We start from the raw sequence: 27,408 nt of genomic DNA on the forward strand, positions 1-27,408 counted from the left end.
TATAGACGCATTAACACTCAGTCAATTGTATCCCGAATATACTGGCAAATGGGATTTGGGCAATTGCAGTCTGTTCCTTTCCACGAGTTTATTCGTATTGTTGTACATCTGTAATATCTAAATATTTGCTTCCATCAGTGTATAAGACAGCGGAAGGAAGGGGTTAATTTTTTTTTGGTTCTGTTAAATGAATGAACATAGCGATGGCATTACGTAATATTTTAAAAGACGAGCTCGCGGTGTGGGGGATCAGAGCTTAAATCAGCTCCAGTTCCTTGTTGCTTTACACACCACCCTGTTTAAAAACAGCCACGCGCTTTCTTTCAAGGATTTTCAAAGGACTTGAGCGCAGAAAGATCCCAGTTTACCGGCGGACCGGTGCAGCGCAAAAAAAAAGGAAACAGATAGTTTGTCAAATTCAGTTGGTCCCAGCGCTGGGGTAAGTTTTACCTCGCGAGTTATATTTCTTCTTGGAGAACAATCTGTGGCTTTAATCGCCAGAGAATTCGGGGATTTCTGGTCCATTTCAGATGGTGACATGATGATTTATAACAAGATGAGAACAAGTTATGGGAAACGTTCTCATTTTATAGAAAGTTTAATAGGGGAGCTGGAGCGGCCAGTAAAACGATTGACGAGGGAATTAGAATGATGATGCAGATTCTTCTTAGCAGCGTGTGAAAGGAGAATCGAGTTTGTTCTATAGCTTTTCGCAACAGTAAACATACTTTAATCCAACAGATAAGGAATCGGAATATTGTGAATTGGCTACAATGAGATGTGTAAAGTGGGGGAGAGTCGCCTGGTGTGGCTTGGGTAGGAGCTGGGCACGTGTGTTGAGATTGTTAGGTGAATAAATTCGGGTAGGAAGACTCATTCATTCACGCACTTGTCGACATCGCAATGTTTTATTTTTGTATTTGGGAAGAAGTTGGTCCGAGTCTGTCAGAGGGTTTGTTAGTCAAGGCAAGCCCGTGATAAAATCAATTAAATTTTGTATAAGGAAATAGATCTGTGGAAAAATGAAATGAAGTTATTTCGCTAGCTCGGTTAGGACAATGGTTTGCGTTACCTCCCGAAAAGAAAATGGCCAGAGGACAATCACTATCCTGGTAACCTGACGCGAGAGGAAGTAGGTTACCCGTGTATTAGAATGGCTTTAAGTGTTAATGCTATGCTTTCAAGAAATACTGGTATAATTATACACTTTGCACATTGAATAATGACGGGTGGCGTGGAACTAGGTCATGTAGTGTCCTGGGTTACTAATATCCCTGAGGTCCGGAAATTCGGTGAAGCTCACTCTGTTGGGTAAAGGTCTCCTCCTTCAGCAGATTGTTTAGAGGCCTGAGTGAAGTAAGATTGTCCATTTCATCCAGTGCAGGAACACGAGAAACCAGAAGACAAAATCACCGGCAACGAATCATTGATCCCACTAACTGGACACCGTCAGGGAGTTCATTATATCAGGGTGGGACTCTCCCGTTATTGGAAAGAATGACCATTGGGAGGGGTTTCCTATTGGCAATGACGAGGACTGTTGGTAGTATGAATGTTTTTGTTGACGATGTTAAGTTGTCACCAGGCAATCTTCCTCGTCAACGCTAACTGCAGACAGCTGCTGCTCGGTACCGATCAGGGGATTTAGGCACCACTGAAGCCAGGACAACTTTCCCTCCACTCCAGCACCGACCCAGCCACTAGGCCAGAATAATTCTGGTTAATGGCCACCTCTCAATCAGAAAACGTTTATATCCCATTTTGAGGAAATCTCCTCCAACAGATATGAATTCAAATTCGCAGACATTCTGATAACATAAAACATTTTTTATTCATTCACGGGATGTTGGCTTCCCTGGCTGGGCCAGCATTTATTGCCCATCCCCAGTTACCCTTGAGAAGGTGGCAGTGAGCTGTCTTCTTGAACCATTGCAGTCCACGTGGTGTAGGTACACCCACAGTGCTGTTAGGAAGTGAGTTCCAGGATTTTAACCCAGCAACAGTGAAGGAATGGCGATATATTTCCAAGTCAGGATGGTGTGTGGCTTGGAGGGAAACTTCCAGGTGATGGTGTTCACATCTATCTGCTGCCTGTGTCCTTCTAGATGGAAGTGGCCATGGGTTTGGAAGGTGCTATCTATGGAGCTTTGTGAATTCCTGTAGTGCATCTTGTAGATGGTACACACTGCTGCTACTCTGTGTTGGTGGGAGTGAATGTTTGTGGATGTGATGCCAAACAAGTGGGCTGCTTTGTTCTGGATGGTGTCAAGCTTCTTGAGCGTTGTGAGAGCTGTGCTCATCCAGGCAAGTGGAGAATATTCCATCACACTCCTGACTTGTGCCTTGTAGGTGGTGGACAGGCTTTGGGTAGTCAGGAGGTGAGTTCCTCACCACAGGATTCTGAGCCTCTGATCTGCTCTTGTAGCCAAAGTATTTATATGGCTAGTCCAGTTCAGTTTCTGGCCAATGGTAACCCCCAGTGTGTTGATAGTGGGGAATTCAGTGATGATAATGCCATTGACCATCAAGGGGCATTGGTTGGATTCTCTCTTGTTGGAGATGGTCATTGCCTTGCACTTGTGTGACTGAAATGTTATTTGCCACTTGTCAGCCCAAGCCTGGATATTTTCCAGGTCTTGCTGCATTTGGACATGGACTGCTTCAGTATCTGAGGAGTTGCGAATGGTGCTGAACATTGTGCAATCATTAGCAAACATCCCCACTTCTGACCTTATGATGGAAGGAAGGTCATTGATAAAGCAGCTGAAGATGGTTGGGCTGAGGACACTGCCCTGAGGAACATCTGCAATGATGTCCTGGAGCTGAGATGACTGACCTCTAACAACCACCTTCCTTTGTGCTAGGTATGACTCCAACCAGCGGAGAGTCTCCCCACCCCACGATTCCCATTGACTCCAGTTTTGGTAGGGCTCCTTCATGCCACACTGGGTCAAATGCGACCTTGATGTCAAGGGCAGTCACTCCCACCCCTCAATAAAATTAAACTCTATCAGCACTCATCACTGAGGCACACATTCTTCCCTCCTCGCCTTGCTAGTAGTGGCTAAGAGAAATGAGCAGCAGTGTGGGTGGATGTTTAGAGGAGTGTGTGCTCCTGCCGAGTGGGAGATGTTCTGAAGTCACCCTGTGTGTGACAGAGTGAGTGTGCCTGTGTCAAGGGTGAAACCAGCAGTGGCCCAGCGCATGATTGATGCAGAGCAGACGGAGCTTTGTATTTAACTTCGCTGCGCTTCTTTCCGAAAGTATCTGATGCGACATGGCGAACGTGGTTTCTTCCTCAGCGCTGACATGCATCTCAGTTGGTACAAAATGAACTGATGAATTTTTTTAAAAGGCCTTGGTATTTTTGAAACATTAACATAATGTTATAAAGTATTTCGTTTATTTTAATCGAAGGGGTTTCTTGAAGTATTTGCGATGTTAAATGCAAGTCACAGGCACGGAAGGCGCTCATCTGCTCGCCTCTGAAGCACCCCCTGGTGATTTGTTTCAATGGTTTGTCGTAAAACAAACAGGACTAATTTTAATCGCTCCTCCAAACACCCCCTATTGATATTTGAATACTTCTAACAAAATTATTCCCATAGAAAACGTGTTACAAAATATACCGATCCTAGGAATCACTGAGAGGGTAAAGTATTTTGACGACTCGGATAATTCTGTGTACATCTAGTCAATAAAATGTGATTACATTTGAACAGTTATTTAAATCATTAATTTATCAGCACAATCAAGCCTTCTTTGTGAATATGTCGAATGCCAACAGAACCAATCCTTAGATTTAAATTAATAAATAAGAGTAACTTCTCCATCTCAAAAGAAGAATTTGCTTGATTTTTACATTAAAATTCGCTGCTCAGATTAAGTAATTGAATTCGGCAATGCTGTGCTATTTGTTTCCATGATCTCTCCATTGTCCATTCATCTCTTTCGCTACTGTCTCAAATTCTCTCTGCTGCCTGTCTGTTTCTTTCCCCGGATCTCTGCCTTTCTTCACCTCTGTCTCTTCCCTGTCTATTATTCTCTCTTCAACTGCCCGTTGCCTGTCTGTTATTCTGGCTTGGCTGTCTGCCGTCTCGCTGACTACATGCCTGTTGGTCTCAGTCACTGGTGATCTGTTGTGTGTTTCTATCTCCCATTGCCTCATGTTTAAAGCCAGCCGCTTTCTTCCTCTGGGTCTATGCACTGTAGTCATACCCCCTCTATCTCTGTGGCTACTTCATTGTTCGTTTTAATTTGTAAGGGGTAGATACAAACTGCAACATATTTCGGCGCCATTGGACTATTCCCGATCAAAGGTCGGAAAGGGGGATGGGAGGGGAGCAGATCTGATTTCTGTTTTCAGGGCTGGGCGGGCTTTAGGCGGTGTGCTCTCAGTTAACCATTAACTGCAGCCCGGGAACAGAGAGCCCCAGAGAGCAAGTACAGGTTGGGCCGCTCTTCGGACTTTCAAATCTAAACTTTTGCTTCCCTTTTAGAAAATCAGAATCTTATCCCAAAATGCACAGATACAAGGCGCAGGCTATGTCTTAACATTTTTTTCAGATTATCTACGCGGAAAAACGTATTTACACATTTATACAAAATGTAACTGAATATATGTGGAATCGGAAGTACAACTTCAAAATCTGCCCACCACAGTAAGTTTGGGGAAGGGGTGGGGGGAGGAGGGGTCAGGATGTAGATCATACACAGGACTGCAACAGAATGTAGGAAGGCATTAATAAACTTGCAGAATGGGCATATAGTTGGCAGGTGAACTTCAATGCAGATAAACTTGGAGTGGTATAGGTAGGAAGAATAAGGAAGCCGCTTACTGCTTGGAAAATATGTCTCAATAGGGTAGAATAGCAAAGGGAACTTGGGGTACAGATACACATATAACTAAAAGTAGTGGCAGGTTGAAAAGGCCATTAAAAGTGAAACAAAGCACTGGGGTTCAATTCTACAGGGATAGAATTGAAAGTTACCTTATTTTAAGCTTGCATTGAACTTTGAGTAATATCAGTAAGGACTGAACATATTGAGGTTCTTTTCGATAGGAGAGGGAGACTGAGAGCTGAATTACTAGAGGTCTTGACGGGGTAGATGTGAAGAAGGTATTTGCACTTGCAGGGGAGTCTAGGTGCCACAAGTATAAACTAAATAACAAATAAATCCAATAGGGAATTCAGGAGAACTTCTTTAACTAGAGAACGGTTAAAATGTGGAACTTCTACCACAAAGATTAGTGATTAGCATAGATGCATTTAAGGGGAAGCTAAATAAATTTATTCGGGAGAGAGGAATATATATCACCTTTAATTTCCTTGGAGTTGCTTCCCCTCCCCCACCACAACTTTGGAGGTGGGACAGGAACTCTGCAGCAAAAGCGCACAACAACTCAGGACGTTCTTGGGCCTTGTTTGTTCATTTTTCACTGAAAGAACTGCTCACCCTGATGGCTTATTTATTTAGTGTAAAGGTAGTTTTTAATTCATTTCAGATTTAAAATAGAACATTTAGCCGTAGATGCGGTAACAGAGATTCTTAGAGACAATTCTGATGCCCAGGAGAGAGCTGTATACAAAACAAAAACAGAATTACCTGGAAAAACTCAGCAGGTCTGGCAGCATCGGCGGAGAAGAAAAGAGTTGACGTTTCGAGTCCTCATGACCCTTCGACAGAACTTGAGTTTGAGTCCAAGAAAGAGTTGAAATATAAGCTGGTTTAAGGTGTGTGTGTGGGGGGCGGAGAGATAGAGAGACAGAGAGGTGGAGGGGGGGTGTGGTTGTAGGGACAAACAAGCAGTGATAGAAGCAGATCATCAAAAGATGTCAACGACAATAGTACAATAGAACACATAGGTGTTAAAGTTAAAGTTGGTGATATTATCTAAATGAATGTGCTAATTAAGAATGGATGGTAGGGCACTCAAGGTATAGCTCTAGTGGGGTTTTTTTTAATATAATGGAAATAGGTGGGAAAAGGAAAATCTTTATAATTTATTGGAAAAAAAAGGAAAGGGGAAAAAGAAAGGGGGTGGGGATGGGGGAGGGAGCTCACGACCTAAAGTTGTTGAATTCAATATTCAGTCCGGAAGGCTGTAAAGTCCCTAGTCGGAAGATGAGGTGCTGTTCCTCCAGTTTGCGTTGGGCTTCACTGGAACAATGCAGCAAGCCAAGGACAGACATGTGGGCAAGAGAGCAGGGTGGAGTGTTAAAATGGCAAGCGACAGGGAGGTTTGGGTCATTCTTGCGGACAGACCGCAGGTGTTCTGCAAAGCGGTCGCCCAGTTTACGTTTGGTCTCTCCTGTCTTTGGGGTATGTGGAACATTCCTTGTTGCAGTCCTACTCCGGCCCCCTTCCACAACTCTTTCTCCGGTACGTCGATGATTACTTCGGTGCCGCTTCATGCTCTCGTCGGGACTTGGAAAAATTTATTAATTTTGCTTCCAATCTCCACCCCTCCATCATTTTCACGTGGTCCATCTCTGACACTTCCCTTCCCTTCCTTGACCTCTCTGTCTCAATCTCTGGTGATAGACTGTCCACCAATATCCATTACAAACCCACCGACTCCCACAGCTATCTCGACTACAGCTCCTCACACCCCGCTTCCTGTAAGGACTCCATCCCATTCTCTCAGTTCCTTCACCTCCGTCGCATCTGTTCCGATGATGCTACATTCAAAAACAGTTCCTCTGACATGTCCTCCTTCTTCCTTAACCGAGGTTTTCCACCCACGGTCGTTGACAGGGCCCTCAACCGTGTCCGGCCCATCTCCCGCGCATCCGCCCTCACGCCTTCTCCTCCCTCCCAGAAACATGATAGGGTCCCCCTTGTCCTCACTTATCACCCCACCAGCCTCCGCATTCAAAGGATCATCCTCCGCCATTTCCGCCAACTCCAGCATGATGCCACCACCAAACACATCTTCCCTTCACCCCCCTTATCGGCATTCCGTAGGGATCGCTCCCTCTGGGACACCCTGGTCCACTCCTCCATCACCCCCTACTCCTCAACCCCCTCCTATGGCACCACCCCATGCCCACGCAAAAGATGCAACACCTGCCCCTTCACTTCCTCTCTCCTCACCGTCCAAGGACCCAAACACTCCTTTCAAGTGAAGCAACATTTCACTTGCATTTCCCCCAACTTAGTCTACTGCATTTGTTGCTCCCAATGTGGTCTCCTCTACATTGGAGAGACCAAACGTAAACTGGGCGACCGCTTTGCAGAACACCTGCGGTCTGTCCGCAAGAATGACCCAAACCTCCCTTTCGCTTGCCATTTTAACACTCCACCCTGCTCTCTTGCCCACATGTCTGTCCTTGGCTTGCTGCATTGTTCCAGTGAAGCCCAACGCAAACTGGAGGAACAACACCTCATCTTCCGACTAGGGACTTTACAGCCTTCCGGACTGAATATTGAATTCAACAACTTTAGGTCGTGAGCTCCCTCCCCCATCCCCACCCCCTTTCTGTTTCCCCCTTCCTTTTTTTTCCAATAAATTATAAAGATTTTCCTTTCCCCACCTATTTCCATTATAAAAAAAAACCCCACTAGAGCTATACCTTGAGTGCCCTACCATCCATTCTTAATTAGCACATTCGTTTAGATAATATCACCAACTTTAACTTTAACACCTATGTGTTCTATTGTACTATTGTCGTTGACATCTTTTGATGATCTGCTTCTATCACTGCTTGTTTGTCCCTACAACCACACCCCCCCTCCACCTCTCTATCTCTCCGCCCCCCACACACACACCTTAAACCAGCTTATATTTCAACTCTTTCTTGGACTCGAACTCAAGTTCTGTCGAAGGGTCATGAGGACTCGAAACGTCAACTCTTTTCTTCTCCGCCGATGCTGCCAGACCTGCTGAGTTTTTCCAGGTCATTCTGTTTTTGTTTTGGATTTCCAGCATCCGCAGTTTTTTTTGTTTTTATCTCTGAAAGCTGTATACATATGGGCCTGCTAGATGCAAAAATAACCACGAGCCCCAAGCATTTTTAAACAGAGTTTGTAATTGCATTGGAACTAAATTCTTTGTACCTAGCGTGAGGGTCTCACACAGCTTCACTGTGGAGCTGAATAAGGTCCACAGGAGATTTGGAATCCAACTTTAAAATAAGTTTGCATGGTGTACAGTGAACTCAAGCCCCAGGGTGCTTTAGTATTGAAAACCAAAACGGACACCCGGGAAGCAGGAGAAAGAAAGCATTATATTCATAGGAACCGGGGAATGAAATCAGGTGTGGGGGGCTTGTGGAGAGGTGGCAATGGGGGCTCAGGGGTCAGAGGGAAATAGATTGCACGGGGGGTCAGGGGTTTGCAGCTCAGCCAGGTGGGACAAAGGGGGATTCAGGGGATCAGGGTTTTGGGGCTTGGCTGGTTGGGAAAGAAGGGATTTGGGGTTCGAGAGGTCAGAACTCCAGCCAGGTGGAAAGAGAGAATGGGGAGGGCATGCATTATCTGCAGAACTGGGAACAACAGCAATGCAAGTGATTGGGAACGGCATCGAGAGAAGAGCTGTCAGTGAAGGGGCGAATGAAACCTGGTGTGACAAAAATATAATAATCCTCATAATATTTTTCTGGTTTATGGTGAAGTAGGTTTATGGGGGTAAGTATAGTTGGGTCTGTCTGTGTGATTTAATTACATTTGTAGTCAAGTAGACTGCAAGTTTAAATCATCAAAAGAAGCTTGGTGCTTGACATGCTAATGAGTAAACCTGGATACTGGCTTAACATGTAAGGTGTAAAGGGAATTTGCATTTGTAGATAAATGAAGGGATTATTTGGATTTCAAAAGGATCTTAATCTGTTTACAACTAGCCAGAAAAGCAAGGCTAAGGAATGTGTATATTTTTCACAAAGGCTACTGACAATATTGGCAACATGGAAGTTTTTATATTATGAAGAAGATATAGTTACAAAGACATATGGAACAATAGAATTTACATATTAAAAAGAGAGACACCTATTTAACGGAGAATGAAAGGCTATGTGGGAGAAGGCCATGTAAGATCTAACAGGAGTGTGTGAAATAACCTTAATGAAGCCTCCAGCATTTGTGCATATGTCTGCTATATAATGAAACTGAAGTTTGGGAAAAGCTATTTGGAATTCCACTGTCAAGTTGGTGTTGTGTTAACTTGTTGATTCTGTTTTAAATCTAAAATCTATTTTGGACTGTTGCTTTGAAGGGGGTGTAATTGGGGGTCAGGTTAATTAGGAATTTTAGGAGTTATTTTAGTAAGTTAGTAAGTAATTGTAGTCTTATATATGTGCTTGAAATCTTTTATTTTTTTAATAAATATTTAAATTTAATTTTTAAAATCTCTAAAGGTCTTGATGGACTTATTTACTTTGAATTCAGTGCATATATCTTCTCATAATCAATACAAATTGCAAGACCATTGTGAAAGCACCACCAAGCTTCCCTTGTGGATTTGGTCCACCTGACACACATCATCTGCCATGTCATAACACTTAGCACCTTACGATGGGTACATAATAAAAAAGTTGTTTTCACCGTTTGGTGAATGGGGAGCAAAGGAACAGGGACTGAAGATTCTTGCTGGAAGAACCAAAGAGCGGGGGGGGGGGGTGGAGAAGGAAGGTTTTTGAACTGAGGGCTATTAGACATGGGATGCTTCATCACAAGTGGCTTTTGAGGCCAAGCCTAGGGTATTTAAAGGGAAATGGGATAAATATTTGGAAAACAATGGGGAGAATGGGGTTAGAGGAGCGAGCACCTGTATGAGCACATGCAACAGGGCTGAATAACCTCCTCCTGTGCTCTAATTTCTATCAATACTCATGTGTGTTGTGCTGTTTTTAGGACAATGTGTACTGTTGGAAGTGGCCCAAATACTGAACCCACTGCCCTTTGTCTGATCTCTCAGTTTGGTTTAGGTCTGAGTGAACAGGCTGATTTTGGCAACAGAGTTGTCACCTTCACAAAGAATCTGAGTCCCGATATTCCGCTGCCAATGGGTTGGGTCCCATAACTGCGTTGTGCTGATGTGATTGCACCACTTGCTCTATCTTAGTTACATCACTGGGTGGAAGGGTGAGCCAGTTCCTCCTCTCTGCCTATGTGCTGGATTTAGTTTCAAAGTCGAGCTTCTAGCCATGCTTACCCTGGGAATAATTTTCACTCACAGGATGGACCGGCTTATTTAGTTTAAGTTTAATGATAAAAAATAAAAATATAAATTAAGTTATTGTCTCATGTCAAATACATGATTGTAGTTTACAATACCCATTGAAATTTTAAAAAATTCTTTTCTTCCACATTTCTTCCACCACTCCCCCCTCTGTTACATGTATCAAATTCAGCCACTAATGCACAACACTCTGAACCTGACCAGCACAAAGTAACCCAGAGTAAACTACTTGTCATACTTTTTGCATCTTCCTTGTGCCAGGCTCAAAATCCCACCATGTAATTTAGGGGTACTGGAAAGCACCACCTTCACGTTATTGGGGCATTAACACACTTCACCTTCTGTCTTTTTGGGGTTTTTTTGATATAACTGCAGAACAGAGTGATAGTCACACTCAGTCAAAAATGTCTGAATGTCATTTGGTTTTTACACAGCGAGTTCTAATGATGCGGAATGCACTGCCTGAAGGATGATGGAAGCAGATTTAATAGTAACTTTCAAAAGGGAATTAGATAGATACTTAAAAAGGAAAAACAAATACAGATCTGGAGGAAAGAATAGGGAGTACAACTAGTTGGATAGCTTTTTCAAAATGTTGGCACAGGCATGAACGTCAAATGGTCTCCTTCTGTGCTGTAAGATTACATTATTCTATTCTATGGTACACAATCAAAAAGAATTTCTACACCATCAATATTATTGAATTGTAAGAGTGTTTTTTATTTGAACTAGATTTTGTTCAGTAAAAATCAAAGATTTGTCAAAGGACATCAGATCAATCAACTCAATCCTGAAGGTTCCTCATCAGCTTGTCTACGGATCAAGAGAAGCACAGTAGGTAGTCGACAGCTCTCTGATTGTTCAGTGGAATATGTACAACTTGGTTGGAGAAAGAAATGTTTTCTTTGAACATTATGAGGAAAGATTGGAGAGGCTAAGGTTGTTCACCTTAGAACAGAGGAGGCTGAGGTGTGACCAAATTGAGGTGTACAAAATTATGAGGGTCCTAGACAGGGTAGACAGGAAAGACCTGTTTCCCCTAGCTGGGGGGTCAATTACCAGGAGGCATAGATTTAAGGCAATTGATGGAAGGATTAGAGGGGACATTAGGAAAAGCTTTTTCACCCAGAGGGTGGTGGGTGTCTGGAATTCACTGCCTAAGTTGGTGGTTGAGGCTGAAACACTCAACTCAGCTGGACCTGAAGTGCTGTAACCTACAAGGCTACAGACCAGGTGCTGGAAAGTGGGATTAAAAATGAGCAGCTAGTTTCTTTTTTCTCTCTTTTTGGCCAGTGCAGACATGATGGGCTTTCTGCACCGCAACTTTACTATGCTTCTAACATTTGCCGCTTTCTGAGAGTTTGTTGTTCTGGACCCATCTCTTTACCTTTACATAATCATTTTTCCAGTTTAGAATGAATCATCCTCTCTACTGGCTCACGATAAAGTTACCAGTCACCTCCTTTCCAACCTCCTCCCTCGCAAATACCATCACACTCCCTCTTTATGAAATCCTCATAATAGTCCTATTATTTGTTGTGCAAATTCGGAAGTGAATGCACACCTGAACTTTTCAGAATACAGTATCTGTATTCTCATTAATCAAAATCTAATGCTGCCATATTGTGATCAATCTTTTTGTGCTTATCACATTATTCCTCTTAGGATTTTGTTCTCTTTTTCCTGAAGACTTTTTCATATGTACACAAGTATGAGCATACCAAGAAAATGGAAAGAAATGATAAAACTGTGTCCATTCTTTCCCCCCGCTGTGTTTTGTTTACATGCATTCAGAACTTTGTTTACAAATTCACATGATTCATTTTTTACTCTCATGATATTTCTTCTCAATCTCTTTGTGTATTTTTCCTATTGTCTTTTCTGATTACTTATCATATTGTCTTAGTTTCTTTCATCTTTTGTTCTTTTATTTCCATTTCTGCTGTTTTTTTACCTTTCTACTTTTCTTCAAGACATTTTCAAATTTCCTTAATTTCTTTTAATTCTTTCTTTACACTCCCAACTTTCAATAGTCTCAGAGCACAAGATAAGCAGCACTCATATGTACAGAGCATCACAACTGACGTTGACAAAGGAATCTGACCACACCTGGAATACTGTGAATGGTTTTGGTCCCCTTATCTAAAATATGCTGGCATTGGAGGCAATCCAGAGAAGATTCAGTAGGTTGATCCCAGAAATGGAGGGATTTTCTTATGAGAAGAGGTTGAGTAGCTTGGGCCTATGCTCATTGGAGTTTAGAAGAATGAGAGGTGACCTTATTGAAATATATAAGATTGTTAGTAGGCTTGACAGGGTAGATGCTGAGAGGTTGTTTCCCCTTGTGGGAGAGTCTAGGACTAGAGGGCATTATCTCAGAGTAAGGGGGTCACCCATTTAAGATAGAGCTGAGGAGGAATTTCTTCTCTCAGAAGGTAGTTCATCTGTGGAATTATTTACTGCAGAGGGCTGTAGAGGCTGGGTCATTATATATACTCAGAGCTGAGATAGACAGTTTTTTATCAGTAAGAGAATCGAGGGTAATGGGGAAAAGCCAGGAAAGTGGAGTTGAGGATTATCAGATCAGCCATAATCTCATTGAATGGAGGAGCAAAAACATTGGGCTGAATAGCTTGCTTCTGCTCCTACGTCTTATGTTCTTATGAAAGATGAGCTTTTTCTTTGAGCATTGTAAATATTGGGATATTATGTTCTTGGGATTTCTTGTCTTAATTTGAATTCCCACCAAAGTTCTCCACAAGTATTTAGGCCCACCCAGGCTGCCCTGGTTTTAAACTGAGTGGCTTTGCTAGGCTACTTAAGAGTCAACTATGTGATGTACCACTAGAGTCACATGTAGGCCAGAGTGGCAGGTTTCCTTCCCAACATTCCTAAATTGGTGGGGTTTTTACAATGTTCATGATAAATATTTTCTACTGCCTGCTCACAAATGACCAGATTTATTGAATTAAAATTCACAACTTGCCAATGATAGAAATTAAATTGACATAGTAGGTTGGCAGTCCAGTATGATAACCAACATATGGTGCTACCTGTGCAAACTGTAATGCCATTTTACATTGAAGTTTAGGACTAAAGCACATCAAATTTCCAACTGAATATTGTTAAGAGAATTTAGTATCCTTTTAAAAAACACATCTATTAAGAAAGAGATAAGAACAAGGAAAAAAGAGAAACTTAACATTTAGGTAGATGTTTATGAAAAAAAATTAAGAATGAAAGTATTCCTGCATTTAACACCAGACAGTCTGTTGATGAGAAATTGTCAAAATGTTCATTGATTTTAAAAAAAAAGGTCCTGGTACACTTTTACAAATGGTGGTATATTTTGAAATGAATTTTCTTTATGACATGAAATCTTTCACTGTAATGCAAGAAGTTAAAGCCTCACATCGTGAAGCAGCTGCTCTAGAACCCAACAATGCCATTCACCGTGATTTTAAAACAGTTCTTTCTTAATCATGCATAAATTGTATGTGCTGCATAGCTTCATGAGGGCAGACCACAGCTATACTGCCCCTACACCAGAATTATTTGGATCAAAAACATCCCTACTCTAAATGCAGTACTATAGTGACAAGTACAATTGCATTTGTTGAAAACTTCTTTTGGGATTTCTTAACTGCCAAAGCAAGTTTTAAAATGTTTACTAACAGCTTAGCACAAAGGGAAATTAGTGCCACCTGTTACTTCTCACAAATTTTCATTCTCGTATTATTGTGAGATTTCTGATAGATTTCTGGTGCTAACAGCTGCCCTGTGTGATTATTATATTTAAGGTAAATTACACTTCAGTACCAGTAGGGGGTAGCATTGCAATAAGCTCAAAGAAATGACTTCTCCCTACCCAGTTTCTGTTGACTCTACAAACTCATTGTTTTGTAGTATTGACTCAGAAAATTATGTTGTGCAACGTTACCAAATACATCTCTGTTTACACAGTGAAAGACAATATTTTAACTGGGCTGTACCTTATGCTTCATCTATTTATCACTGTACAAACATGCCTGTGTAATTTCCTAACTATTTGATCTATGTCTGATCACACCTATACAAGCAGTTAAAGTTCCACTGAAATATAAAATCAAATCAGGACATTCTTTTTCTTTAATTTTGCACCTTCTGCATCAGATGTGGTTTCATTAAAAATAAGTGGCGAAAAATTTGCTTGCACCCATTTTCAGGTGTGGGTGTTCAATTTTAAAAATTCATTGATGGGATGTGGGCATCGCTGGTTGGACCAGCATTTAATGCCCATCCCTAGTTGCCCTTAAGAAGGTGGTGGTGAGCTGCCTTCTTGAATCACTGCAGTCTATGTGGTGTGGGCACACCCACAGTGCTGGTGTTCCCATGCATCTGCTGCATTTGTCCTTCTAGATGGTAGAGGTCACGGATTTGGAAGGTGCTGTCAAAGGAGCTTTGGTGAATTTTTGCAGTGCATCTTGTAGATAGGACACACTGCTGTTACTGTGCGTTGGTGGTGGAGGGAGTGAATGTTTGTGGACGTGGTCCAATCTAGCTGGCTGCTTTGTCCTGGATGGTGTCAAGCTTCTTCAGTGTTGTGGGAGCTGCACTCATCCAGGCAAGTGGGGAGTATTTCATCACACTGCTGACTTGTGCCTTGTAGATGGTGGGCAGGCTTTGGAGAGTCAGGAGGTGGGTTACTCACTGCAGAATTCCCAGCCTCTGACCTGCTCTTGTAGCTACAGTATTTATATGGCTGGTCCAGTTCATTTTCTAGTCAATGGTAACCCCCCGGGATGTTGAAAGTGGGGGATTCAGTGATGCCATTGAGTGTCAGGGGGAGATGGTTAGATTCTCTGTCGTTGAAGATGGTCATTTCCTGGCACTTGTGTGGCATGAATGTTACTTGCCACTTATCAGCTGCACTGAATGAAAGGAGGCTGCTGCTGTCAGTGCTGCAATTCGAGAGGAAGGAAGTGGAGCACCAGGGCAGAGAAAGGGATCCATAATTTGTGGATCCAGCCTTAGTCATAGAGGTCAACAGGAGGAGAGAAACTATTTTTCTCAGGGGGTTCAGAGGACCCTCAAGGAACATCCTCCAAAGGGAATGGAAATAGGAGGTCAGGGAAGTGAACTCCAGAGTTTGGCCCAGAGAACCTGACAGCAGTGCTGTAAGGAGTTTAATGGCTAGACGCGGGTGGTCAATGTCTGTGACTGCATCTTCAAAGGACATCTCACAACCACTGGGCCACAAACTCTCAGGTTGCTCAATGCACTACACCGCCATCACTCAACCAGCAGCAGTTCCTAGCACTCAGGACTTCCGCTTGACATTCAGATATTTCACCTCACCCCTACTCATGTACTGATGCTGCCAGCCTCACATCCACCTCTCACTGCTTGCACTTAATGCAGGCACATTGCCCAAACACAGTGCAGGACACTTACTGATATTCTGCTCTCTCTCCTGCAGGGCAAGGCTGCCCACAGTGGAAAGGAGGAAAATTGAACTGGTGGACGAGAAGGATGCCTCAACCACTGAACCCAACAGAGAAGCTAGTGCTGCGCATCATAAGTTGGCTGTGACAGAGTCTGCATTATCTGGTGTTGCCCAGAACATTCAGGCCTTTCTGAACTGCCAACTCGCTCTCATCCTGCTATCTGCCACGATGCGTAAGCTGCTAATGGTATGACCATGGGTCTCTTGCTTTGCATCCCCCTCCCCTCACCCCAAGTCTCCCCTTCTGATTTCCTGTTTTCTGATACCCAAGAACTGTTCCATGCCCAGCCACTACAAACCCTGGAGAGAGAGAGCAACATCGCAGCACTGGTGTAGAAGCCCCTTCACTTGATCAGACAAGTGAAGTCACCAGCTCAGATACAGGCACCTTAGAGACTAGTATCGAGTCAGGATCTGCATGTGGTGAGTCACTGGGTATGAGTAGGCTGAAACCAGGCCAGTCATATGGACTCAAAATGTCAACTGTATTCCTCTCTGCAGATGCTGCCAGACCTGCTGAATTTTTCCAGGTATCTTTGTTTTTGTTTCGGATTTCCAGCATCCGCATCTGCTTTTATCCAAGTGGAAAGGATAGTTTATTTACCAGTTCACCAGAGGGAGAGGCCACAGATAAGCTTGGAAATAGCGACTGATGAGAAATTCGATGAGGCAGTGTATAGGAAAACACTGATGAACATGTATTAGGACTACCTGTTGTCACTGTCACTGAGCATGAAGGAGTCCAGCTCCAACTTGGTTGAGGGCATCACACAGAACTGGCATCTGATCTTTTCCAGCTTGGAAGTGATAACCAATTCCATGGCAGCTTTTGCAGAACTCACCTTGATGGGCCACCTGGTGGCTGCTGCCTCAGCCTCCATTCCAGCAGATGGAAACCACCCAAGCCTGAGTGTTGCAGTGGAAACTTAGACAGAAGTCATGACGTCGGTGTCTGCTGTTATACAGGTTCAGACTGCCGCAATCATGACTGCAGATCTCAGTGCTCCATAGGACATAGACGTTCTGGCAGCAGTCTGGCAACCTGTTCTCCAAAATGTTACAGTGATTCCTGAGCAGCTGCCCTGTGGGAATGGCAGGAGTCCATAGAGCACAAACCTTCTGTTCTCTCTCAGGATGACAGCATTCATCTTCCCAAAATTGCTATACCATCAGTGCCCTTGCTGTTGCCCCTGTCAGGCAGCCAAGACTACTGCCACCCATGCCAGATTGGTGCAGTCTGAAGCCGGGTCCTCAATGCCCAGAGTTGCAGAATGTTATCCTACAAAGAGACCTGTCGTCTACCCCAGTGAAAATCAGCAGCCATTCGCCAGCATGCTGCAGCCACTGCAGAAGCATTGCATGGGAGTATTAGGCCATGCAAAGGTGCCCACAAGAGAGGCGCTAAGGGAATGCACAATAATGAACAGTTCATTTCTGTTTGTATAATTGGATGTGTTGTTGCTTAAAGATGTTATGGAAAGATTATTTTTGGTTGCTATTATTGCAGGATTTTGGCTGCAACAGGGTGTCCCAGATGAGTGGTGAGGTGGGGAATAGAGGAATGATGGTGGTAAAGAGAAGTGGAATCTGAGCAAGTGCTTTTGGACGACCCATCTGGAGTAAAGGTGCCCCGGATTCCACCTCCAAGGCTCTTCTTGCTCCTCTCACCTCTCCATCCTGAGATGACCTCCAGATTCCTGCTGGCAATGGATGTGCCCTCGTGATGACAATGTAATGGAGGATGCCTCAGACCATGATCAACTTGGAGATACATCCCAGCCTGTACTGCAGGCTGCCACCACCTGAGACCCCTCCCCTGTGAAATGGTCCAGACATCAGAAATGTTGCTTTAGCACCCCAATGGTCTGCTCCACTATGTGCCTGTTGGTTCCCTGGCTCTCTTTATATGCTCGCTGTCCTCATATGCTTAGTTGGCAGAAGGGGTTCATCAGCAGCATGTACAGGGCCTTTGTACCCAAGTAGCAGTGCTCTCCTTGTTCTTGGAGGTGTGAAGACAGCAGGAATGACAGACTGCCTCAGAATGAAGGCATCGCAGCTGTTGCCAGGAGACTGGGCATTCACTGGGCATTGATGTATTATGCATGGTCACACGAGCTTTTACTACTTCGTCCCTGTTGGATTCCTCCATCTTACCTGCATTAATGCAAGATCCTACATCGGTCATTTTTACAGGCCCTATGAGTTAAGTTGCCCAATTAGTGAATCGGTGTACTAGGTCAGGCTTGTGACAGGAACGTGCCCTGACTTGTTTCATTTTAGTGTTTTAACAATCATCTTACCATCTAACTGGACTGAGTTCAAACACAGGTCCCTAAAGTCTAATTACATTACTCTAATGTGTTCAACATTGTTCTGACCTACTTTGCCACCCATTCCCCACTGCAATCATCGTTGAAAGATTGAGAGTATAGGATGGATTGTTTTAAGTTTCATTTCAACCTACGTAGATGCACAAAAATAATCTTCTAACATTTCATGCCCCTCCCCCGCTGACATTTGACAACTAAGCATACATCAGGCTCCTTAATGCAGTCTTTAGCAACATGTGTGATGATAAATAAGATATTGGGGGTGAACAGAAATTGTTAGCACCGCAATGCTAATCTCTATTGAATCATTATAAAATCTTGCTGCACAGAGGCCATTTGGCCCATTGTGTCCATACTAGATTTTTGAAAAACTATCCAATTAGTCCCATTCCCTTGCTCTTTCTCCATAACACTGCAAACATTTCCTTTTCAAGCACATATCCAATTTACTTTTGAAAATTATGATTGGATTTGCTTCCAAGCAGGTAGTGCAATCGTAACAATATTCTACTCATTGCCCCAACTAAGCCTATGTCCTCTGGTACCAACCCAACTGTCAATGGAAACGTAACGTACTTGCATTCTTTAGAAATCCCTTAATTTTTAGACGCTTTTTCACGTTACTTTTTTTTTATTGTTCATGTAGTCCTTAAAATTTTAACACATAATTTTAGCAGTCTTATAAGTATATTGCTAGATGTAGTGTTGGCCAGAGATATGGTAATTCTGCCAGATATCACTAATTTCAAGGTCAAAGAGGACAAATGTAATCTCGTGAGGCAAATTGGACATATGATTTTGATTCAGGGAAACTTGATGCAATTTTTCTATAACAACCTGCATTTATACAATGCCTTTAATACAGGAAAACATCCCTAGTCATTTCACAGCAGTGTATTCCGATAAAGATCTTCCTCAGGTCTTCTAGATTTGTGAGTGATCTGGTTGAAAGTTTAAGATAATATTATCAAGGTTAGAACAAATTTGTGTAGTTTATGCATACCATTTGACCTCCAAGGCTGGATACAGCCACTTGATATGCTATTTATACATGCATATGTAAGGTTTCATTTTCCTATTGGTAATTGTGTGGATTTAACTTAAGTGGCAAGACCTTCCTTTGAAGTAACACTTGGAATAATGCCTCAAGGTTAACTCTTAATTCCCACAAGTCAGTTTATCCTATAATTAATGTACAGAAAGACAGAAGAAATATGTATGTTTTGGACTTAGATCAAAGGATGCCAGATAACATGCAATGTACTACCTTGTTTTGCAGATAATTTTGTTATAATTATATTCGTTTTAACTGGCCTTCCCTCTCTGTCCTCATAGTCCTTGTTTAAGAGGAAGCATTATTTGTCTTGAGTTCCTGGCAGTGTTGGGCTTTTATTTGGTGATGAAGGTGTGAATTTTCAGCGGCTCTGCCACTAAATTGCATGTATCACATGACAATAGAGAAGTATAAGAGTAAGAACCTTGCTTTAAGTTGGTCATATGTCGACATTGATTTAATACCACACTAAATTTAAATCAATGTAAGTGTAGCAGTTTTCTACATATTTTTACTATAATCTGTAAAAATGATTCAGAGAAGATTCTCCTTATAGTAGATTCCAAGATTATTCACTAGACATATAACAAGTTTGACTTTAATGCTTAAATATTATGTACCATGAGTGATTATCTTTTGTTTAGTTACCAGAAGATTCTACAAGACAGATTTTTCATAAATGTTATCATCTTGCAGGCCTGTCTTTAAATGCTGGAATATTTTGGGCGAAATCTTCTGCTCCCACCAGCAGCAGGAATCATGACGGGATGCGGGGGCAACTCATTTGGCGTGTGTCAAAAAATCAAGTTTCCTGACTGTGGGAAAATAGTTGGGAATTTTGTTATCCTGACTTTCAAGGCAGGTTAAAGGCGGGTCAAGTTTCCCAACAAGCAATGTTGGGAACCCTATTTGCAATAATTAGCATCTCATAAATGCTCATTAAAAGGTCAACTTACTGGAACCAAGTTCCCTCTCCAAATTAATTTCCCTGTCAGCGAGTAATTAAAACATTTTCTTTTACGACTGTATATAAGTGGTGCACACCTGGCAAACTTCACTTCATCCACAACTTTGAGGTCACGAGACACTGCCTTCTCCTTCCTTTTAAATCATATTGCTGCTACATATTGGGTGCCTGTAGCACAAGCTGCGCCAAGGCTGGGGGTGACCAGCGGGGTGGGGGTGAGACAGAGGCAGAAAGGGGTTGGGGGGGAAGGACCAGAGGGCAAAGATGAACGACTTTTCAAGACACTGCCCGGGGAATGGTGAGAGACTGTCTGGGTGCCATTTAAATATGGTCCAGGACCTTTGACCCCATAAGGTAATGGTGCGATGGGTGACTTCCTGCACACTCCGCCATGAGGTTTACCAGGCTCCTCGCGGATGCATATTTAATGAGCTGAACAGCAGAAGATCGAGCATGTTCACCCGTCCTGGCACCCAACAGGAAACACTCCGACCTTCCCGCTCGCCACTGGGCTTGGTCTCCAGGATCTGTTCTTTATTGTCATTAAGCACAAGTTATCAGATAGCAGCCCCTGAATCCCAGGGAGTCTGTGAGGCAATCCCAGAAGTTCCACAGAATATCTAATTTTTCTTCATCTATCATTAATATTTGGGTCAATTTTCCTCTGCTTTGCTCCCAGAATGTGCCCAGCTCCTGGGAAAAAACGGAAGAAAGGCATAGGGCAGAATTTTATGCCTCGCAGGTGGGTGTATGCCCGAACCAATCGGGCATGAGATGAAGTCAGGCGAGTATCCCGACATCATCCTGCACGTACGCAATCTGCAGGTTGGCGGGTGCATGCAGGTGTTGAAGCTGCGCCCGCCATCAATTAAAAGGCCTCTTAAGGCCATTGAAAAGGTAATTGATCCCGATTTCACATTGCCTGTGCAATTTCGCACTTGTCGCTTGGGCAGGTGGGCAGACCACTTTTCACTAAACCTCCTCCAAGGGTGAGATAAAATGGGTCAGCAGCATTGATGTTGTGAGTAGTGAGGAATTTAGGACCTAGTTTGCTGCTGATAGCTTATTTGAACATGACAGCTTCAACGCTGTTCTGAGCTTCAGTCTTAGCATTTCTAGGCTTCATTTCAGGACTCATTGGTGTTTCCTAGGCCCCCGGAGAATTTTGACCATGCGGACCTTTCCAGCTATCCAACAGCCTCCTGTAACCCTGGTAATGGGGATTGTGATCTCTGCTGAAGGCACCTCCTTTGAGGAGGAAGAGAGGGGCAGAAGGGAGAGGAGGCTAGGTGTCTCAATGCAGCTTCTGGGGGAGGGACCTGTGGGAGGAGAGGTGCAGGCCAAGGGACGCAGGGCCAGCAGGTAGTCCAAAGCGGAAGGGGCCACAGAAGATGCTGCTATCCCGCTACCGTGGTTTACAAGCAGCAATGCAGCTACCTCAATATGTCTAAGGTGCAATGCCGAAGGAGGCTCCACCTCTCCAAGGAGACTGTGACCTCCATTTGTCAGATGATTGGGCTTGAGATCACCTCCAACTCTGTGGTGGACACCCCATGCCAGTGGTTCTGAAGGTCACAGTGGCCCTTAACTTCTATGCCTCTGGCTCTTTCCAGGGGTCAGTGGGGGATCTTTGTGGAGTCTCCCAATCAGCTGTCCACAGTTGCGTGAAGCTGGTGACAGAAGCTCTGTTCAGGTGGGTAATGACATTTATTCATTTCCATATGGATGAGGCCAGCCAGGCTGAGTTAGCCAGAGAGTTTTCAGTGATTGCTGGGCTCCCCTGCATCAAGGGTGCAATCGACTGCACACATGCGGCCATCAAGGCGCCAGTGGGTCAGCCGGGTGCCTTTGTCAACAGGAAGAGATTCCACTCGACGAACGTCCAAACAATTTGCGACTGCAAGATGCGGATTCTGTAAGTCTGTGCACGGTACCCTGGCAGCTCCCATGACACTTATATCCTGAGACACTCACAAGTGTCAAGGCTATTCAGTGCCCCAGCCCGACTGGATGGATGGCTGCTGGGTGACAAGGGCTATCTGTTGAAAAAGTGGCTATGATGCCTCTGCACCACCCAAAAGCAGAGGCAGAGCAGTGTTATAATAGGAGTCATGCTTTCACAAAGGCAGTGGTAGAGAGGATCATAGGTCTTCTGAAGATGCGCTTCCGATGCCTGGACTGTTCAGGGGGAGCAGTACAATACACCCCCCCAGAGCAGGTGTTTCTGATAGCGGTTGCATGCTATGTTCTCCACAAGCTGGCACTGGCAAAGGGGGACCCACTGGAAGAAGACTTGAGGCAGCTCCACAGGCCACAGAGGATGAATCCAGTAGCGAGTCAGAAGAGGAGTAAGGTGAAGAGAACACTGAGGGCATGGAGGCAGACCCATGTATCCTTCAAGGAGGTAGGGACACCAGGCGTGCCTTGATCCAATGCTCCTTCAGCTAAGCTGCCATAGGTTTGCTTCCACCTCATCCCAGGGCTGCCACCTCCATCCCGGTTGTCTGAAACGACCCTTTCATTTGAACCCAAAGTCCAGTCAGTGCTTGTGCAATAAAGTTTAGAGCCACCCACTTCTAGCATTAGCCTTTATTTCAAAGGGAATTGAGTATAAAAACAGGGAAGTCTTGCTAAAACTATACAAGGCACTAGTTAGACCACACCTAGAATACTGTGAACAGATTTGGTCCCCTTACCTAAGGAAAGATATACTGGCATTGGAGGCAGTCCAGAGAAGGTTCACTAGGTTAATCCCGGGTATGGAGGGATTTTCTTATGAGAGGTTGAGTAGGTTGGTCCTGTGCTCATTGGAGTTTGGAAGGATGAGAGGCGACCTTATTGAAACATATAAAATTCTTAGGGGACTTGACAGGGTAGATGCTGAGAGGTTGTTTCCCCTTTTGGGTGAGTCCAGGACCAGAGGGCATAATCTCAGAAGCGGCTGCCCATTTAAGTTAGAGATGAGGCAGAATTTCTTCTCTCAGAGGGTAGTGAATCTGTGGAATTCTTTACTACAGAGGGCTGTAGAGGCTGAGTTGTTAAGTATATTCAAGGATGAGATAGATTTTTAATCAGTAAGGGAATCAACGGTTATGGGGTAAAGGCAGGAAAGTGGAGCTGAGGATTAACAGATCAGCCGTGCTCTCAATGACTAGCGGAGCAGACTCAATGGGCTGAATAGCCTACATCTGCTCCTATGTCTTATGGACTTATGAGATACTGGCATACCCTGCACTGCTATGGCATAGGCAATGGTAAATGTTGAGCTGCTCAAATCCCAAAGGGAAACTTGAAACAACTGTTTTGCAATTTGTATAAATTTCGAGATATGTATCTTGAATTCAGTAGTAATAAGATCACCAAGACTTAATTGTTTCTTACAAAACTATATTAAACCTTTATTAAAGGAAGAAATGATTTTAAGTACATACAAAGATCTACAATTTACTACTAGGATCACCTCTAAGTCCCCTAGTTAATCTAACTCCCAGTTACGCTTCTGTGAAAGCAACAATAAGACACACAAATTTTTAAAAACCCAGGCAAAGTAATACAGAATACCCTGAAACAATCTAATTCAAAGTGATTTTTCTTCACTTCAGTTCTTTCTAGACAGCAGCTTGAGGCTTTGATGCTGAAGGCTTTTCACACTTGTTAGATCTTAGAATGCCTATCCTTAAACACAGCCTTTGCTCCTTTATACATATTTTCCCCTTTGAATACAAATTCCCACAGTTTCACTATGTTTTTGGACTTTACATCTCTAATACTAAAAATCTCTCAGTACCAATTTTACTAGTAATCTTTGGGAAAAATAAATACACTGCTTCTTAACTTCTCCTGGCAAGGTGAAAGATTTCACCCCTCCTTTGAATTTAAGGTAGTCTGGTTTATTTAGAACCATAGAACACTACAGCACAGAAAACAGGCCATTCGGCCCTTCTAGTCTGTGCCAAAATATTATTCCGCTAGTCCCATTGACCTGCACCTAGTCCATAACCCTCCAGACCTCTCCAATCCATGTATCTATCTAATTTATTCTTAAAACTTAAGAGTGAGCCCGCATTTACCACGTCAGATGGTAGCTTGTTCCACACACTCACCACTCTCTGAATGAAGAAGTTCCCCCTAATGTTCCCCCTAAACCTTTCCCCTTTCACCCTAAAGCCATGACCTTTCATGTTTATTTCTCCTAATCTAAGTGGAAAGAGCCTACTCGCATTTACTCTGTCTATACCCCTCATAATTTTGTAAATTTCTATCATATCTCCCCTCATTCTTCTACGCTCTAAGGAATAAAGTCCTAACCTGTTTAATCTTTCCCTGTAACTCAACTCCTTAAGACCCGGCAACATCCTAGTAAATCTTCTTTGCACTCTCTCAATCTTACTGATATCCTTCCTTCAGTTAGGTGACCAGAACTGCACACAATACTCCAAAGTTGGCCTCACCAATGTCTTATACAACCTCACCATAACATCCCAACTCCTATACTCAATACTTTGATTTATGAAGGCCAGTATTCCAAAAGCTTTCTTTACAATGTTGTCTACCTGTGACGCCACTTTCAGGGAACTATGTTTCTGAACTCCCAGATCCCTTTGTTCCTCTGCACTCCTCAGTGCCCTACCATTTACTGTGTATGTCCTACCTTGGTTTGACCTTCCAAAATGTAACACCTCACACTTTCCCGCATCAAATTCCATCTGCCATTTTCTGGCCCATTTTTCCAGTTGGTCCAGATCTCTCTGCAAGCTTGGAAAGCCTTCCTCGCTGTCCGCAATGCCTCCAATCTTAGTGTCATCCAATTCACCACATTATCATCCAAATCAAAATGCAAATGTTCCCTTTACTCCTATGTTTACCTACTTAACATTTCAAACCTAGCTTATCTTCTGATACATCAAAGCCTTCAGCCCAGCTGCCTTTTAATTCAATTAAGACACACATACAGAGACATTGACACAGATGCCACTATTACTCTACTTTACAATAAATTCCAATAAATTCCAATAACATTATGAAAATTATTATATCTTCCTGACAACCCCTCCTTATTAAAAAAAAAATGAACTGTCATAATTTTAAAAGATGACTTCATTTTCTGAACCCATCTTACTTAACCTCCTATACTTATTACACTAATACATTACCAGATGCATACATTAACATAAAAATATATACACAAATCCTTGGTATAAATAGAAATCATTCCAGTCCAGTGTTAGGTATTCAAATGTCCAATTTTCCCTTTAAGCTTCAATTCTTGACAATGCTTCTGCAATCAGATTTTCTTGTCCTGTTACATGCATAATCGATAGATTAAGTCGTTGAAGTAAAAACTCCATCTGAATAGCCTTCCACTTCTGTTTTGAAAATTGTCCAGAAACTTTAAAAGATTGTGGTCTGTATAAACAATTGTTTCCAACGCATTGTTTGCAAAGTAAATTTCAAAATGCTGTTAATGCTAACACCAATCCCAATGTCTCCTTTTTGATCGTTAAATATCTTCTCTGTTGTACATTCAACTTCCATTTTTTCAATTCCCATGCCATCTTCTTATAACAGTACGGCTCCAATGCCTATATCACTTGCGCCAATAGCCAATTTAAATTGCTTGGTGTATCTGGGCACTGCCAAAACTGGTGTTGTAGTTAATACAGTTTTCAAACTGTTAAATGCCTTCTGACACTCCTGTGTCCATTGAAACCTCTTGTTCTTTTTTAATAGTTCAGTCAATGGAGCAACCACAATGCTAAAATTTGGTACGAACTTCCGATAAAATTCATTCATGCCCGAAATCTCAAAACATCTCGTCTTGTTGCAGGCATGGGGAAATCCTCGATAGACTTGACTTTCACATCTCTTGGAGCCAAAATACCATGTCAAATGGTATGATCAAGATATGTAACTTATGCTTCTGCAAATTCACTTTTAGCCAAGTTCACCACTAAATTAGCTTCCTGTAACTGAGTAAATAATTCTTCCAGATGTTGTAAATGCTCCTCCCATGTCGTCAATATAAACAGCATAATTGCTCAGACCTGCAATTACTTTGTTTGTCAGTCTTTGAAATGTTGCAGGTGCATTTTTCAATCCAAATGGCATGACTTTAAACTGATATAGCCCATCTGGCATTACAAAAGCCAATATCTCCTTTGCTCTGTCCAATAAAGGTACTTGCCAATATCCTTTTAGTAAGTTAATTTTGTGATAAATTTTGATTGTCCCACTTTCTCAATACAATCTTCCAACCATGGTATGGAATATGAATCCGCTTTTGTCACTCCATTCACCTTCTGATAGTCCACACACAATCTTTGTGTTACATCCGGTTTTGGTACCAGCACAATAGTCGAACTCCAGTTACTGCAACTAGTCTCAATGATATCATTTTGAAGCATGAATTCAATTTCCTTCTGTACTTGTGATAACTTTGCCAGATGTTGCCTTAGCAAAGATGAAACTTCTACACATACATCATGTATAGTTAAATTTGCCCTTCCCAACTTATTTCCACAAATAGATTTTTGCGACTTCAATAGCTCCTCCAAATGACTTTGACACTTGTCTGGAAGGAAACTCAATATTACATTTAAATTTTCAAGTACCCTGCATTATCCAGTTTGTTTAGAAGAAATTCGATTTCAGAATCCTGCATTTCTACCTCTTTCTCATTATCTACCACCAGTAACACCTCCTTTTGGTCCTCTTCCCTGTCAAAACACTTTTAAAGCATATTTATATGACACACCCTCTGCTTCTTTCTTCTATTTAGAGTATTTATTAAATAATTTACTTCACTCAATTTCTTTTCAATCCTGTAAGGCCCACTAAACCTTGTTTTCAATGAGTCACCCAGTTCTGGTAACAGGACTAGCATTTTTCCCAGCGACAAAACTACGAGCTGTAGCTTTCCTGTCTGTCTTCACTTTTATCACTTGCTGTGATATCTTTAAATGTTCCCTAGCCAACTCACATGCTCTGTCCAATCTCTCTCTGAAGTGTGATGCATAATCAAGAAGAGTAGTTTCTGAATTTTGACCCATCAATTTCTCATGAATCAATTTCAGTGGTCCTCTCTCCTCATGACCATAAACTAGTTCAAAAGGACTAAAAACCCCCAGTTGATGCATCCGGAGTGTCCCTAATAACAAATAACAAGAATGGAATCCCCCAATCCAATCCTGTGGATAATCCTGACCATATACACTCATCATAGTTTTTAGAGTTTGATGCCACCTTTCCAAAGTCCCTTGATACTCAGGATGGTAAACTGTTGACTTAAATTGTTTTATTCCCAAACTGTTCATTACTTCCTTAAACAGCTGTGACATGAAACCTGAACACTGATCTGATTGTATTTCCTTAGGTACACCATGTGTTGTTGTC

The 27,408-nt window shown here is 42.7% G+C and overlaps 1 protein-coding gene across 1 annotated transcript in view; it reads left to right on the top strand.

Moving 5' to 3' along the window:
* Positions 1-242: 242 nt before the first annotated feature.
* Positions 243-27,408, top strand: part of LOC121279634 (filamin-B) — a 175,024-nt gene continuing 147,858 nt past the window's right edge. Inside the window, exon 1 of the mRNA XM_041190826.1 lies at positions 243-439. The gene's annotated coding sequence lies outside the window, so the exon portion shown is untranslated. The remainder of the gene's footprint in view (positions 440-27,408) is intronic.

The sequence above is a fragment of the Carcharodon carcharias genome, chromosome 7 (genome assembly GCF_017639515.1).
Source record: "Carcharodon carcharias isolate sCarCar2 chromosome 7, sCarCar2.pri, whole genome shotgun sequence".
Taxonomy (NCBI): domain Eukaryota; kingdom Metazoa; phylum Chordata; class Chondrichthyes; order Lamniformes; family Lamnidae; genus Carcharodon; species Carcharodon carcharias.